At 40.3% G+C, this 14,705-nt stretch overlaps 2 pseudogenes across 2 annotated transcripts; one reads left to right on the forward strand and one right to left on the reverse strand.

Moving 5' to 3' along the window:
- The first annotated feature begins 371 nt into the window (after nt 1-371).
- Nucleotides 372-1,259, forward strand: LOC308417263 (elongation factor 1-gamma-like; annotated as a pseudogene). The gene has a single exon. The product of its transcript is annotated as an elongation factor 1-gamma-like (transcript).
- Nucleotides 1,260-11,128: 9,869 nt separating this feature from the next.
- Nucleotides 11,129-12,101, reverse strand: LOC308423943 (heterogeneous nuclear ribonucleoprotein H-like; annotated as a pseudogene). The gene has a single exon. The product of its transcript is annotated as a heterogeneous nuclear ribonucleoprotein H-like (transcript).
- Between the last annotated feature and the right edge of the window lie 2,604 nt (nt 12,102-14,705).

Raw genomic sequence — 14,705 nt, forward strand, 5'->3', positions numbered from 1 at the left:
GCGGTGTATTAGAGGTCCTGGGAATTGGGGGTAGGGGATTATTCAACCTATCACAGAAGATACAATGAACTTCAAATGACTGGATAAAAAACATTGAATTATGTAAACCCACTGGTTTCAGAGGTTTGTCTCTTTTAGGAAATAGTATCGACCCCCTTTCTCTGCGGAATCACCATGGCGCCTGGGACCCTGCACACATACCCTGAAAACTGGAGGGTCTTCACGGTCCTCCTCTCTGCTCAGTACAGTGGGGCTCGGGTCCGCGTGCTCTCCGCACCACCCCACTTCCACTTTGGCCAAATCAACGGCACCCCTGAATTTCCCCAAAAATTTCCTGCTGGCTCTGAAATTTTCAGCATTTGAGGTCAATGATGGATTCTGTGTTTGAGAGCAATGCCATCGGCTATTGTATAAGCAGCAAGATGCTGCGAGGAAGTACACCAGAGGCAGCAGCTCAGGTGGAGCAGGGGGTGAGCTTTGCTGACAGGCCTTACAGTCTTCTCTTCTCCAGACCTTCCCCAATACCAATCCCCAATACCAACCGATGGTTCCTTACCTGCATTACCAGTTCAGGGCCATCTTGGGGGAGGTGAAGCTGTGAGAGAAGATGGCACAGTTTGATGCTAAGAAGTTTGCAGAAAGCCAGCCAAAAAATGGATACCCCAAGGAAAGAAAAGGCTTCACAAGAAGAGAAACGGAAGTCCCAGGCTGAGCAGAAAGGGGGGGGGGAGGCAGCTGCCTAAGGAAGAGATGGATGAATGTGAGCAGGCACTAGTTACTGAGCCCAAGGCCAAGGACGCTCACCTGCCTTTGTATTGGATGAGTTTAAGCGTAAACTTATGAGGACATTCTCTGTGGCGCTGCCATGTTTTGGGGAACACTTTGATAAGGATGACTGGTCCCTGTGGTATGTGAGTACAGCTTCCCTGAAGAGCTCACCCAGACCGCCATGAGTTACAACATCATCACCGGAATGTTCCAGCGACTGAACAGACTGAGGAAGAATGCCTTTGCTAGTGTTATCTTCTTTGGAACCAACACCAGCAGCTGCATTTTTGGCTTTTGCGTCTTCCAAGGACAAGAGCTTGCCTTTCTGCTCACTGAGTTCAGATTGGCGGGTGGACTATGAGTCATACACATGGGAGGCACGAGATCCTGGTAGCGAGGAGACCCAGACCCTGGTTCAAGAGTACTTTTCCTGGGAAAGGGCCTTCCAGCACGTGTGCAAAGCCGTCATTCAAGGCAAGATCTTCAGGTAAACATGTCTTGCCTAGCTACCTGCACCTACCCTTCAAGGGAGATAGGGGTCATTAAAGGAAACTGAACATTGGAAAAAGAAAAAAATTAGTATCGGCAAACATCTTTCCTAGCTGAATTTTAGTAAAGATAACAATCATACCTTACTTAATTTTGATATCAACAAAACACATTATGCCCTCCAAATGATAATAGTAACACTCTAGTGGTGTATTTAAATGATGGTGTAGAGTATTAATGACAACTAGAAATAGCCCAGGGGAAGATCAAAACTTTAGACTGGCAAAGAGCTTCAACCTTTTTCCACATTAAAACTTTAATCAGAACTCTTTAATTTTTTTATTGGAGAGTCTATGTATTTGTATTTCAAATGTTATCCCCTTTTCCGGGTTCCCCCCTCTCTCCTATCCCTCCCCCTTCTTCTATGAGAATGCTCCCCCTTAACCACCCACTCCCACCTCAACACCCTGACATTCCCTTCAGCTGGGGGAAATGAGCCTTCATAGAACCAAGGGCTTCTCCTCCTATTGATGCCAGACAATGCCATCTTCTTCTTAATCAGAACTCTTAACACCTAAGAGTTTAGGCTTGTTTGCATCTTATCTTCTTTACCTGAATGATTTATGTCAAAGGTAATGAAAAGATACAGAAAGAATAGAGGATTTGCCAAGACAAGAGGCAAAGCCAATAGCTCACAGGAAAGGTCTAAGCGATCACGCTCTCAAAGTTAGTTTTCTCCTCTATTTCATGTACTATAGGACTGTGGAATTATTTTTCCAAGGTCAAGACAACCTCAATGCCCATGAATTTTACTTTCTGTAAACTTTCTATTGCAATTGTGATTTGATTATCTTCAAAATGGTTCTATGAGAAGAAAATCAAAAGATTCTTTAGGATCAGGCTCCCCCTGGACATCCATCACAGGAACTCCCTTATTACTCTAATGACTGTGCACTGGGAAAAAATTTAATGTGCCTTCAAGTTTTCCAATTTAGAAAAAGAACTAAATTTTAATGTTAATATGTTTTTAACATTTTCCATGCTTTAGGGGAATGGCTTTTGGAAGGAATGTGTAATGAATGTTTTTAATCATACTAAAATAGTTTGCCATGAATCTGTGACTTAACTTTTGATGACAACAAAATAGAAAAGATCAAATACACTAATCAACCAGGGCTCCTCATTTCTCAGCATGGCTTCTAATTTTTTAAATATGTTTGAAACATAAAATTCACCCAGGGAAATGAGTAAAAATAAGCCTGCCCTGTTAGTTGTCAGCCTTTCTTCCTGCATAGACCAATGTGGAGCACTGTCACCTATCTGAGCATCCATGTGGGGAGGGTGGGGAGCACAGTCATCCTTCTGAGCACCCATGTGGGGAGCACTTTCATTTCTATTAGCAACCATGTGGGGAGCACTGTCACACATCTGAGCATCCATGTGGGGAGGGTGGGGAGCACAGTCATCCTTCTGAGCACCCATGTGGGGAGCACTGTCACACATCTGAGCATCCATGTGGGGAGGGTGGGGAGCACAGTCATCCTTCTGAGCACCCATGTGTGGAGCACCGTCATCCCTATGAGCACCCACGTGGGGAGCACAGTCATCCTTCTGAGCACCCATGTGTGGAGCACTGTCACCCCTATTAGCACCCATGTGTCAAGTACTGTTTTCACTATGAGCACCCATGTGTGGAGCACTGCCATCCCTATGATCACCCATGTGGGGAGCACTGTCACCCATCTGAGCATCCATGTGGGGAGGGTGAGGAGCACAGTCATCCTTCTGAGCACCCATGTGGGGAGCACTGTCACCCCTATGAGCACCATGACCTTACCCCTCCACACTGGTTGTCAGTCCCAGTATACACATCCCCTTCCCTTTTACTTCCTTTGCTCTCATGTGCCCATCAGGCTTTCAATCAATTCTTAACGCCATTGATGAAAATGTCACAGATGAGATTTATGCATCTCTCCATGCAGGCCTTTAGCTTCAAGGTAAACAGCTTACTGTCTGGGAGCCTGTCTTCTATTTAAATTTATCAGAAACCAAAGAACAGTCTCTCTCCCATTGTCCTTTGATTTGATTGCTCCTCAAGGATGTTCAAGCTACTGCACCATCCAGAAACACCCTCCCTACTTTCCAAGGAGCCATAAGGAAAGCTCAGTGAGGTCCATGACACTTCGCCCTTTCTCTATCTAGAAGGTAGACGGTATCCAGGGCAGTGAGAGTTGAAGATGCCTGTGCAGGCCTGCACTGATAATGTACATTTAATGAAGTGAAATGTTAATTCGATGTATGTTCAGAACATGTGTGAGCAGTTATGGAATGCCACAATGTTTCTGTTTTAGAAAAAAATATAAGCCACACAATTTTAAAATGCTTTGCAGGTCATCTGCTTGTCATTGTCTGGTGACTTTACTCTCGCCTGCTTTGCCGCCGAGGATGAAGGACAATAGACATCATTCTAAAGGACTTCAGAGTTCTTCACTAAAAGATGTGATTAAAGACTAAAAATACTACTATCCAAACTAATTAGAGGGAGTTATAGACTAATTCAGTTCTGAGATGCAAAGCTGTTCTGAGTTGGTTTTATTGAAGACACAAATTCTATTATATTCCAAATGCAATTTCCCAATTCTACAGCAAAAAATTGAGTAATCCGTACAGCTCTTCAATTTTCTTACTAAGATTCAAAGTTTTGCTTACCTCAAGATATGAAATATGAATTATTTCAGTGACTCAACCTCTAATTTCAAGGAGATTTGGGGAACAACTCTTTAATTAGTCTTGATCATGCTTGCTTAAACCTTGCCAGCAATCTCTCTCCTGAAAATAAATTAAAGCCAGAAGAGAAAAAAACCTGAACAGCCTCTCATAACATCACTGGATACTAAACAGCTAATTCTCATAAGACCCATCATTCTGAAGAGGGACTTCATTCTGACTCCAAACACTGAACATGCTCAGAAAAGTTATATGAAAAGTCAAAATAATGTGTGTGAACAAGCTATCGAGTAAATATTTACTAATGATAATTCATTATTTTTATAGTTTTCTCATCCTAAAAATGTTTATTTACCAAATAGATATTTAAATTCTCCCTAGTTTTTTATTATAACCAACACAGAACACATAAGTTTTTACCACCATTGTATATTTATTATAATTGTGTTTGGGGCGACAAGTCACAAAATGAGCACCTAAAATGCCAGGCTTATCAGTTCTGCTGCCAGTGTTTAAATAACGCTTACTTTCTGCTAGCCATTAGAACACATTTAAAAATGAAAAATACTCAAATCAAATAAACTGGGATACAGGGAAACACGTCTATTTTGTGACCCATTGAAGTACTTAGGTTCCATGCTTCCAGGTGCGGTGTCAAGTATCACATGTGAATTATCTGGTTCTATCTGCTTAAAATCTTCCTGTGTGCCTCCAGATGAAGTTCAGTTGATAAATACACCAAGTCTATGCACAGGAACGTTGGGACATATAGTTCAGCACTCAGGAGGTAGAGGTAGGAGATTCAGTCTAGCATGGGATACCTAAGGCCCTGCCAAGAAAACAAAACACCTCTAAGGAGGTCACTTATTATCTCCGTTTGAACATGACAAATCAGTCTCAGAAATGAAAAATAACTTCCCAAAACTACATAGCTAGAGACTTGACAAAGTGCTTGACTCCATATTTTCTGTCACCTCTAAAAACACGTTTCAACTCATCTGCAGATTGTCATGTGATAGCTCCATATGTACTGAGGCAGAGAGAATAAAGCATGGAGAATGGTTTGTCCAACCATTTCATGGTGTTAAGTCAATGTTTATAAGTATTCACCTGCCTTCCTTTCCTTTTATTCTAGACGAAACTGTAATATGAATAGTTTATTACCAAGGTAATGTGACCAAAACTTGTGTTGCAACTTGTAGGCCTAACCCATATAAACTTCTCAAAAGATACCTACTCCTCCCATACAAAGACAAAAACAACTCTACCCTTCACCTTGTACAAAGAGGCACTCAAAGGAGATCAAAGACTGTAAATAAGGCCGGCCACAGAAACTGCTAGAGGATCACGGGAGAGAGCACTTCAAGCTTCAGGGGGTGACTTTCTGAAAAAGACTCAGATAGCTCGAGATGTACTAATAGCAAGGGTTAAAGGGCTGAAGAGGTGGCTCAGTAGATAAAGGCAGTTTCTGCAAAGCCTAGCAACCTGAGTTCAGTCCCTTGAACTCCCATGAAGTGCTGGATGCGTTAGCACACATCTTCCGTATCAGTACTCCTGTGGCGAGATGCAGGGTAGAAATTGAATTGCCTGGAAGCTCAAAGGCCAACTACCCTGGAGTAGCACCATGGCAACAATAAGAGAGACAATGTCTCAGAGGACAAAGGTGAGAGCGGACTGTAAAACGTTATCCTTGGAGCTTGGAGGGGTGCTCAGTGTGTAAAAGCTCTTGCTACATTTGCAAGTTTGGTTCTCGATATTCACATGATGACTGCAACAACCTATAACTCCACTTCCAGAGGATCCAATACCCCCTTCTGGCCTTCTGCAGGCATCATACACACACATTTTGCACCTATATAAATGCAGACACTCAGATAGACACAAAATTAATATAAGCAAATCTTCTTCTAGAAAAATAATTGTATTGTTAGTATTGCAAGATGTTTCTAAGCAGAGAATAAAATAGTAATCACCCCAAGTGAAGAGACAGCCTAAAGAATAGGAGAAGACCATTGCCAATTATTCAGCCAACAGGGCATTAATATACAGTGTATAGAAAGACTCAAAATATTAAACACCAAAAAAGTGAACAATCCAGTAATGAAGAACAAATAAGAATAGAACCTTCAAACATAAATAAATACAAATAACCAACAAACACATGAAAGAAAATGTCCAGTGGATTTAGCTATCATATATCTGCACACAAAAATTATAAGAAGATTCAGTTTTGCCCCAGCCAGGCTATAATTAAGAAGCAAAAAACAACAAAAATGGTGGTAAGGATGTGAAGTCTAAAAGAAAGGAAACATTTACACAGCTAATGAGTATATCAACTAGTGTAGCTACTCTGTAAATTTATAGAGAGCTCTCCAAAACACCAAAGTTACAATAATCTCAGGCTATGCAATTTCTGGGAGCTCGCCGAGTGGAATCGATATCATTTTATACAGCGATAACCGCATAGCTATGGTTATCGTGGTATTTTCAACATCCAGACACTGGGATCAGTGTGGTGACTCAGCAGTGATGGATAGAATATGTGATGAATGTACATAATGAAGTATTATTCTACAATAAAGAAGAATAAAATCATGTCATTTGCAAGACCATGGTGGAAGATACAATTTTAAGTGAAATAAAGCCATCCTCTGGAAGACAAGTATTCTGTCTGTGTTCTCTGTCACGTGAGAGACTTGGGGTGGGGGAACACTAAAGCAAAAAGAAGCTTCCTAGGAATGTGGAAAAAGGAAGGGAGGACAGGAACAAAAAGGATAAAAAGGAGATGACTATGATCAAAATGTATTACCCACTTACATAGAAATGTCATAAAAGTTTTGCTTTGTACAATTATATGCTAAAAGTTGTTTAATGTATATGTGTATCAAAATGCTACCCTGCTGATTCGCACCGATTTTATGGTTTTATGTACTGGGTCAAAACAAAAATAATGCTTTACTTAACTAAACATCCTATCAGCAATTTGATGTTGAGAGTTACCAAATCAAATGCAAAGCATGTGGTAAAATTTGAGTGTCGGAAGAATAAATGATGTCTTAGTGTAAGTGCATCCTGTGTGATACTTATAATACTTCTTGGGGACTTCAACAATTAAGTTGCCATATTAACAAATATAAGGCTCCAAAATGTGCTGTTTCATAGAGCAGAATGCCTACAAAGTTGTCACTTATATGGAATTCTAATTTAGCTGTATGCCCAGGAGTATTCTTCCATTTCATTTTGTTTTGCTTTGTGGCAGTATTATATGGTTCTGTGGCTTAAACCCAGTGCCTCTTACATATGAGAAAAGGACTTCTCCCACAAAGCTACTTCTCCAGTCTTTAGCCTAGTCATTGTAGTAGGAAATTTGTCTTATGCCTTTTTAATGAAAGTTTAGTTTTTCTTGCATAATTAAGTCCATTGGACTCACTTTTTAATGAGCTACCATATTAGTTCACATCACTGTGACAAAAGTGCCTGAGAGTTACCAAAGGAAGAAAAGAAAAGGCTGGTATTGAAGCAGGATTTCAGAGGGATTTCAGGCAGGCATGATGATGGGAACTCTATATGAGGCAGTAGAAGACCAGGAGGTGGCAGGGAACAGGAAGCAAACAGAGCAGAACTAGAACCAGGGGTGGATGTACCCCTCAAAGCCTCATCCCTAGTTACCTCACGGCTCCAGTCTCCACCAGACCACACACTGGCTGGAAAATATTCCAGACTCAGCATGAACCTATGGCCGACATTTCAGACTGAAGTGTTTAATACTTGGTTTTTAAGATTTACTTTTAGTATTTTTAATTATGTGTCTGTGTGTGTAATGTACATGTTTGCAAGGACCTATAGGTACTAGAGGTTCAGGAAGTACTCCACCACTGAGCCATCTCACCAGTCCCACAGTCAGCTTTTTCCCACCATCTTTGTATTTGGCAATTGATTTTGATTTGAGTTTTACACTGAGATCATCTAGATTCTGCATTTTCCTGTTTTACTAATGCTATTACTTTCAGTTCATGATTCCAACACAAGTTCCAACAGACTCTTTCTTTAAAAGTCTGGAATCTGTCTTTTGCCTAGGTACACTCCCTCCTAATCACCGTCTCCATCACATTTACTTGGCATTCCCCTACATTGAGAAAACATGCCCTCCCTGGAACAAAGGCCTCTTCTCACATTGATGCCAGACACTGCTATCTTCAGCTACATATGCAACTGGATCAATAGGTCTCTCAGTATGTGCACAAAGGTTGGTGTTTTAGTCCATGGGAGTTTTGGAGGCTTTGTTGGTTGATAATGGTGTTCTTCCCATGAGGTTACAATGGCTTTCAGCTCCTTCAGTCCTTTCCTTAGCACCCTCATTGGGGTCACTGAGTTCAGTCTAATGGTTAGCTGTAAGCATGCTCAGCTGTATCTATATGACTCCAACATAGTCTCTGAGGGGGCATCTCTATCTGGTTCCTGTAAGTAAGTACTTCTTGGGATCAGCTATAGTGCTTGGATTTGGTGGCTGTATATGTGGTGGATCCCAAGGTGAGGCAGATTCTGAGAAATCATTTCTTCAATCCCTGTTCCGCTATTTAACTTTGCATTTCCTCCGGTGAGTGTTTTGTTCTCCCTTCTAAGAACTGAGGCATCTCCGTTATCACCTTTCTTCTTTTTGAGCTTCAAAATGTCTGCGAATTGTTTTTTTGGATATTCAGAGCTTTCTGGGGTCAGTATTTGTTTATCAGTGAGTCCACATCATGTGTGTTCTTTGTGATTGGGTTACATCACTCAGGATGATATTCTCTAGTTCCATCCATTTTCTACAAATTTCATGATGTCGTTGTTTCTAATAGCTGAGTAGTACTCCATTGTGTAAATGTACAACACTTACAGTATCCATTCATCTGTTGAAGGACATCTGGGTCCTTTCCAGCTTCTGGCTATTACAAATAATACTGCTATAAACATGGGGGAGCATGTGTCCTTGTTATATGTTAGAGCATCTTTGGGGTGTAGGCCCAGGAGTGGAATAGCTGAGTCTTTGGGTAGTACTGTGAGGAACTGCCAGACTAATTACCAGAGTGGTTGTACTAGCTTGCAATCCCACCAACAATGGAGGAGTGTTAACTCTTTCTCCACATCCTCACCAGCATCTGCTGTAACCTGAGTTTTTTATCTTAGCCATTCTGACTGGTGTGAGGTGGAATCTTAGTGTTGTTTTGATTTGCATTTCCCTGATGACTAGAGATGTTGAGCATTCCTTTAGGTGCTTCTCAGTCATTCGATATTCCTCAGCTAAGAATTCTTTGGTAAGGTCTGTACCCCATTTTTAAATAGGATTATTTGATTCTCTTGAGTCTACCTTCCATAATCTGTCCATTGATGAGAGTGAGGTGTTGAAGTCTCCCACTATTAGTGGGTGGTATAATATATGCTTTGAACTTTAGTAGGATTTCTATTATAAATGTGGGTGCCATTATATTTGGAGCATAGATGTTCAAGATTGAGAGTTCATCTTGATAGATTTTTTTTCTGTGATGAGTAAAAATTGTCCTTCATTATCTTTTTGTGATAACTTTTGGTTGAAAATCTATTTTATTTGATATTAGAAAAGCTACTCCAGCTTGTTTCCTGGGACCATTTGCTTGGTAGGTTTTTTCCCAATCTTTTACTCTGAGGTAGTGTCTGTCTTTGTCTCTGAGATGAGTTTTCTGTATGCAGCAAAATACTGGATCCTGTTTACATAACCAGTCTGATAGTCTATGTCTTTTTATTGGGGAATTGAGTTCATTGATGTTAAGAGAATTTAAGGAATAATGATTGTTATATCCTGTTATTTTTGTTGTTAGATGTAGACATATGTTTGTATGCTCTTCTTCTTTTGGTTTCCTTGCATGATTATTTTTTTTGCATTTCCTTGGGTGTAGTTTTCTTTCCTGTGTTGGACTTTTCCATCTATCATCCCTTGTAGGGCTAGATTTGTGGACAGATATTGTATAAATTTGCTTTTGTCCTGGAGTATCTTGATTTCTCCATCTATGGTAATTGAGAATTTTGCTGGCTATAGTAACTTGGGCTGATATTTGTGTTCCTTTAGGGTCTGTATGACATCTGTCCAGAGTTTTCTAGCTTTCATAGTCTCTGTTGAGAAGTCTGGTGTAATTCTGATTAGTCTGCCTTTATATGTTACTTGTCCTTTTTCCCTTACAGCTCTTAGGACTCTTTCTTTGTTTTGAACATTCAGTGTTTTGATTATTATGTGTTAGGAGGAGTTTCTTTTCTGGTCCAATCTATTCAGAGTTCTGTAGGCTTCCTGTATGTTCATGGTCATCTTGTTCTCTCTCTCTCTCTTTTTTTAATTTATTTTATTTTATTTTATTTTATTTTTTAGCTTTTGAAAGATATATTTGACAAGGTTCACTTAGTGCAATACACCTAAAAGGAAATCATAATACAATGAAAGACTTAAATCAAGGCCTCAGAATTTTATACAAACACCAAGACCAAAAATCCTAAAAAGTAATGGTATTTTATTTCAAAATGTCTCCATTAACTTAAAAAAAAAAAAAAAAAGAACGAGAGCTTTAAACTTACGGGCCTTACAGGTTATCAAATGAATTTAGAATTAACAAACATGCCAAATGTTCCACTTTTCATTGTAGATGCAGCTCCTATAGTTTTACAAAAAAGCATGTCTTTTCAACATGCATCAGTGTTGTATGTATGTATGTATGTATGTATGTATGTATGTATAAGAGCAACATTTAACATAATTCAACTGCTTTAACCTAAATACACTTACTGCTTACGTACATCCTACAGTAACTAGAGAAAAGCTAGGAATTAAGTTTAACAGTTAAAGTTCACTCAGCTTTGCCCTACCGTTCTAGATCACTGCCATGTTCACCACTGAACCTTCTCTGATCAATGCTGATGTTCACTTAAGAGAGCAGGCATAAACCACAAGGCTGGATTGCAAAAACTGTTAAACTGAAGGGTTTAAAAAAAGTTTTTGACCAAGAGTCAGTGATCAAAATCAATTACATTCCCCATCCAGCACTCATACTAGACCTGCTGGACATCCCTCCCATTCCATTCACGCCCACAGATGGTCGGCTTCCACTACTGTAGTAGCTGCTGTCCACTGCTCCTTGGCTACCTATGCAATGTTTGATTGAAAATCACTGGAGTTTTCCTGTAAAACTTGGTCATATCTGCTCATGCTGCTCTGGCTACCGTAACCACCACCATAACCACCACTCAGCTGCTGGCTGGCTGGACCTCTGTAACTGGACTGGTTTGACATGCCCATGCCTCCCATCATTTGGCTACCACAAGCACCACCGCTAGCTCCTGCTGTAGAATGCAAGAAGAGTTCTACATATCTGTGTTGCATATTTGCTTTGTCTTTGGACATGGCTGCAACAGCATCTTCATGAGTTGCAAACTCAACATCTACTTCACCAGTTACTCCACCATCAGGTCCAATCTCAATATGCACTCTCACGGGGCTGAGTGGTGAAAAAAAATTATGAATGTTATTCTCAGTAACTCTGCATGGTAATCCCCTCATGTGTACACAGTGTCCCGTTGTACTCTGGAAAGTAGAGCCACCATCCCCGTATCTGTGGTCAGACATTCCTGTGCCCTATTCTTTCCTTGTTTTCTTTAGAACCTTTTCAGCTATTTCCTGTGAAGCAAACTGCACGAAGGCCTCCCCCGTACTCCTCCCCTGGAAGTCCACCGGCAATGTTATCCCATTTGGTACGATTTCCAACCCTGAGAAGAACTGAACAATTTCTTCCTTGCTACATGCAAAAGGGAGCTATTTGGACCAGAATGCTTCAACACCCAATCCATCTCAACATTGTTTGACTTGAATACTTCAACACATCTGTGTACCGTAGTTTCTTTGTCTTTTTCAAGGCCAATTTGACTTCATCTTCTGATTCAAGTTCAACAAAAGCCTCGCCACTCAGTCTGCCTTCTCTGGTGTAGATGAAACGAATACCATGCGCCTCATTTTGAATTTTGCAGTCAGAAAAATTCATCTGCACTTCATCCACGGAGCAGGACCAGGGCAAGCCCCGGACCTTCACCACGAAGCCCTCTCCGCCTTCTGCTCCCAGCATCGTCGTCTCTTCGTCCCTTCTTCGCTGGTCCTGACGTCGAAACTGACTGCAGGGCTCCACACAAAGCCTCGGCGTGGCTGAGGAGAAAAATGGTCATCGTGTTCTTAAAGGTAGGGAAGTTTTCTTCCATGATTTTTTGAAGATATTTACTGTGCCTTTTAGTTGATTTGCCCTATTCTATACATATTATTTTTTGGTTTGGTCTTCTCATTGTGTCCTGAATCTCCTGGACATTTTGGGTTAGGAGCTTTTTGATTTTTGCATCTTCTTTTACTGTTTTGTCTGTTTTCTATGTTGTCTTCAGTCCCTGAGATCCTCTCTTCTATCTCTTGTAGTCTGTTGGAGATGCTTGCATCTATGACTCCTGATTTCTTTTTTAGGTTTTCTATCTCCAGGGTTGTGTCTTTTTGTGTTTTCTTTATTGTTTCTATTTCCATTTTCAATTCCTTCATCTGTTTGGTTGTGTTTTCCTGTAGTTCTTTGAGTGATGTCTCCTAGTTCTCCTCTAATTGTTTAGGGGAGTTATTCATGTACTTCTCAAAGATCCCCATCATCATGAAATATGATTTCAAGTCTAAGTCTTGTTTGTCAGGTATGTTTCAAAATCCACTACTTGCTGTAGTGGGAGAGCTGGATCCTGATGTTCCCACATTGTCTTGGTTTCCATTGCTTAGGTTCTTTCACTTTCCTCTTGCCATCTTGTTACCTGTGATTATAGGTGATCTTGTTGTCTCTGACTGAAGCCTGTCTCTCCTGTAGATCTGAGGGCCAGTGGGCTCAGGAAAAAAATTGCTTCTGGGTGTTTGGTTTAACTTACTCAGAATAATATTTTCAAGTTGCATCCATTTGCCAAGAATTTCATGAAGTCATAGTTTTTATTAGCTGAATAGAACTTCACTGTGTAAATGTACAACATTTTCTGTATCCTTTCCTCTGTTGAAGAAAATCTGGGTTCTTTCCAGCTTCTGGATATTATAAATAAGGCTGCTATGAAAATAGTGGAGCATCTGTCCTTGTTAGATGTTGGAGTAACTTTTGGGTATATGTCCAGGGGTGGTATAGCTGGGTCCTCAGGTAGTACTGTGTTTATTTTTCTGAGGAACTGCCAAACTGGTTGTGCCAGAGTGGTTGTACCAGCTTGCAATGCCACCAAAAAGGGAAGAGTGTTTTCTTTCTCCACATCCCCACCAGCATCTGCTGTCACCTGATCTTAGCCATTCTGACTGGTGTGAGGTGGAATCTCAGGGTTGTTTTGATTTGCATTTCCCTGATGACTAAGGATGTTGAACATTTCTTTGGGTGTTTCTCAACCATTTGCTATTTCTCAGTAGAGAATTCTTTGTTTAGTTTTGCACCCCCTTTTTAATAGGGTTATTTGATTTTCTAAAGTTTAACTTCTTGATTTCATTGTATATACTGGATAATAGCCCTCTATCAGATGTAGGATAGGCAAAGATATTCTCCCACAGTGTTAGTTGCAGTTTTGTACTAATGACAGTGTCCTTTGCCTTAAAGGAATCTTTGCAAGTTTATGAAGTCCCATTAGTTTATTTTTTCATTTTTATTGGATATTCTATGTATTTACATTTCAAATGTAGTCCCCTTTTCCCCCATTCATAACCTCTCTTCATCTCCCCTTGCTTGCAAGATGGTACTCCCTCTCTTAGACACTCTCCCCCACCTCAGCACCTTGGTATTGCCCTACACTGGGAAAACAGGCCTTCACTGTACCAAAGGTCTTTCCTTCCATTGATGCCAGACAATGTTATCCTCTGCTACATATGGTACTAGAGCCATGGGCCTCTCCATGTGTATTCATTGGTTGGTGTTTTAGTCCATGGGAGCTATGGGGGTTTGATTAGTTGATAATGTTGTTCTTTCTATGAGGTTACAAACGCTTTCAGCTCCTTCAGTCCTTTCTCTAGATGCTTCATTGGGGTCCCTGTGCTCAGTCCAATGGTTAGTCTATTCTTGATCTTAGAGTATAATTGGTGTTCTGTTCAGAACATTTTCCCCTGTGCATGTGCTTTAGAGCCTCCTCTCCATTTTCTCTTCTATTAGTTTGAGTGTATCTGGTTTTAAATTAAGTTCCTTGATCCACTTTAGCTTTGTATAGGGGGATAAAAATGGTTTGGTTTGCATTGTTTAACATGCTAACCACCAGCTGGACTAGCACCATTTGTTGAAAATGCTATCTTTTTTTTCCCTGGATGGTTTTAACTCCTTTTCAAAGATCAAGTGAACATAGGTATGTGGGTTCATGTCTGGGTCTTCAATTCCTTTCCACTGATCTACCTTCCTGTCACTGTACCAGTACCATGCAGTTTTTATCACTATTGCTCTGTAATACAGATTGAGGTCAGTGATGGTGATTCCCCTGGAAATTCTTTTATTGTTGCTATTCTGTGTTTTTTGTTATTCCAAATGAATTTTCAAATTGCTCTTTCTAACTCTAAAGAATTGAGTTGGAATTTTTGTGGGGATTGCATAGAATCTGTAGATTGCTTTTGATAAGATTGCCATTTTTACTATATTAATTCTGCCAATCTATGAGCATAACAGATCTTTCCATTGTCTGAGATCTTCTTCAATTTCCTTTTTCAA

Source organism: Micromys minutus, assembly GCF_963924665.1.
Source record: "Micromys minutus genome assembly, chromosome: 1".
Lineage (NCBI taxonomy): Eukaryota > Metazoa > Chordata > Mammalia > Rodentia > Muridae > Micromys > Micromys minutus.